The following is a 3,328-nucleotide window of genomic DNA, read 5'->3' on the forward strand; positions in this document are numbered from 1 at the left end:
TTTCAATGGGGATAAATATATGAAGTGTAAATACTGATATTGAGGAATTTGATTGCAAGATATAGAAGAACTCCCCCTGAAGATGTGCATAGTGAGGATTTTGCTTTTGAAGCAATGCACACTTGACGAGTAGAATCATGGAGATCTCCCCCTATATCTTGTAATTCATACACGCATTTGACATATAATATGAAGAATTTGAAATGCATGATGAAATATGGTGACTGATGTAATTCAGCATGCGTGCATTAGCATTAATGAGGAATAAACATGCAGAAAGCTCAGCAAAAGTATCTGGCCACCATAGAGTTTAAGTTTACAACTCGATCCAACAAAGTCATCAAAAAAACGAGAGTTGTAACTTAGCAAAAAAAACGCCCATATAAGGTAGACCCTCTTGAAGACTAACTCAAATTTCTCCCCCTTTGTCATCGAATGACAAAAAGGGTTGAAAATGAGGACTAACGCCCCTGAAGAATATCAAGTTGATGGAGGAGCGCCAACGTTGTTGGGGTCGTTTGTCGTAGTAGGGCCTCCCGCAGTGTCGTCCAAGTCTTCATGCTCGTCGGTTTTGCGCGATGAAGAATATGAGCTGGCCACCAAGGAAGGAACCTTGACCTTCTTGTATTTCTTCGGTGGAGGTGCAGACCAGTCAAAATCTTCCTTGAGACCCATTTTCTTCAGATCTTCTTCATCATATACATGTGATAGAATAGCCCAGGTGCGACCGAAGACTTCATGGAGGTAGTAATGGTTTTTCTTCACTGCATTATGTGTGGCAGTCATGTTGTGAAGAATAGAACCAAACTGACGCTTAACCCATTTATGGTTTCGATCCACCTTCTGGTGAAGACTAAGCAGAAGCTCATGGTCAGTCATCACACGAGGAGCAGTGGCTTGAGGATTTGGCTTGGATGCATGGGCAGCAGAATCATGAGTGGCAGAGTCATCATTGGTGGAATAAGATGCAGCTTTGCGAAACTGACCATCCAATGGACGAATGCCTTCATCAACAACAGCAGGTGCCTTGCCCTTTTCATCAGCTGAGGAATAGGTCCGCTTGAGGACTTTGATTGGGGGCAAGTAGCTGAGGTGATTCTGAAAATCGTCCTTGTAGTTGAGTGAAGACCTTGTTCTGAGAAATCTCATAATCCATGGTGCATAAGGCTTCAGCTCAAATGGAGAAAGTGCAACATTTGCCAGAGTCCTCATGAAGAAATCATGATAGTTGACGGGTATGCCATGAATGATGTTGAATATCATATTCTTCATGATGCCAACAATTTCCTCATCAGAGGAGTCGTGGCCTTTGATTGGACTCATAGTCTTCGTCAGAATGCGATAGACTGTCCTTGGTACATACTACAATTCCTTCACGAGGAATTTGGTCCTTGAGGCTTGACCAGGTTTCAGAGGCTTCATAAGAACTTGTAGTGAGTGTTTTCGGTCATCCAGTCCAAAACCCAGGAGCTCACATCGTCAGCATCTCCTGTGATGTGCAGTGTTGCGTAGAATTTAAGAATGAGCTCTTCATTCCAATCAAGTATGTTTGTGCAAAAGTTGAGGAGGCCTGTGTCATGAAGCACACTGAGGACATGAGTGAAGCATGGCAGTGATTCCATGTCCACATGAGGAATATGCTCGTGGTCGAAGACTTTGTCCTTGTTGAAGAGCAGTGAAGAATAGAAGTTGGCCTGGCTGGCGGTCTAGAAGCGCTTCCTTCTCAGACGAGCAGAATCATAGGGATTATAGTCAGTGAAGAACACGTGCTCACTGAAGAAATCATCAGCCTTAAATTTCTGCTTCTTTGAGAATGGATCCTTTGGCTTGGGCTAAGGAGTGTCAGTCAATTGCATTATCACCTCAGGAATCGCAATCTCAGGTTGCACAGGCTGAGGAACTTCAGCTTCTTCTTCAGTGACAGCCTGGGTCTTCAATTCTTCATTTTCATTTTCTTCAGCACTAGTGGCTGGAATTTCTTCATGGACAGACGGTGTGGCATGTGGTTCATCAGAGCCCATTTGTACTATAGTTACTAGGGACTGAGGAATTTGTTGCAACGATGTGAACAGTGAAGAGTTGGGGTGCTGACTTTCCCAAAAGTCATCATTCAGCACGGGTGTGGTATAGCCAATGTCCACATCTTCTTCTTCCATTTCTTCAATGCCGGCCTCTTCAGCAGTGAACTGAGGCACAGGCGAGGAAACTGTGGGGGTTGAAGGGATTGCATCCACTTCAATTTCTTCATCCAACTTCTCTGACGAAGCAGCAGAAGGATTCTCTTCATCGGATTCACTAGGAATCACATAATCTTCATCAAAAGGAGCAAGGTCCTTTGATGGCGTGGTGGATATAGGAACAACGTCAATGGATTAGCAAAAGCGTTGGTCAAAGGCTTCATCTTCTTCGGAGCTGAAGAATCTGATGAAGTTGATGCCTTCCTTTTCTTCACAGCTACACGCTCTGCAGCCTTGGTCTTTTTCACATCTGATGCAGATGGAAGGATTGGAGTTGGAGTAGGCGCAGGAGGAGCAGAGGAATTTGGTTGAATTTCTTCAGGCACAACTGATGCAGTTGCCCTGACTTCTTCATTTTCTTCAGGCGCACCACTAGTGGATGCCCTGGCAATTTCATCAGCGGCTGGAATGCAGTCATCAGCCCTGGTACTCTGATTTTCTTCAGCAGCCTGAATTTCATCAGCGGTGCTGGCATTTTCTTCAGTCGGCTAAGCAGATGCTTCAGCCTGAGGATTTTCTTGTTGCGATGGAGCTGCAACTTTGGACGTGAACTTCTCAGTCAAGTTCACAAACCTGACTTTGGCTCCAAGCCAGTCAGCATAGTAACGATCAAATTTATCACTCAGTTGCTTGATCTCAGCTTGCAAGGCAACGAGTTCTTCAGGGGAAAGCTTCAGGACATTTTGCTTCAGAAAGCGATGTTTCTTGTACTGTGCTTTCTTCACTCTTCTTCCTGGTTCAAATTTCCACTTTTCTTCTTCAATGAAGGCAGTCAAAACATGACTTTGACCAGGAGTGAGGCTCATCTCCGGCAAAGGCGTGTTGGGATCCTTGTGCCATAAGTCAATGAAGTCTAGGATCAGCTCCGGATCCAGAAGAAGAGGCACATTGCTGCCTTTGGCTCTAGCGGCCTTGACTTGCCTGTCTCTGATGATTTCGGCAAGTTCCTCATCATCAGCTTCATCTTCATTAGACAGCACTTGGAAGGCAACCTGCTTCTTGTGAGGACTTGGGCGAGTGGCCTTTGTCTTCAGCAGAGAGGGGCCGGTTGAGGAAATTGGTGCAGCTGAGGAACTAGCAGAAGCTCCTGA

This window comes from Aegilops tauschii, chromosome 7 (genome assembly GCF_002575655.3).
Source record: "Aegilops tauschii subsp. strangulata cultivar AL8/78 chromosome 7, Aet v6.0, whole genome shotgun sequence".
In the NCBI taxonomy this organism is placed as follows: Eukaryota; Viridiplantae; Streptophyta; class Magnoliopsida; order Poales; family Poaceae; genus Aegilops; species Aegilops tauschii.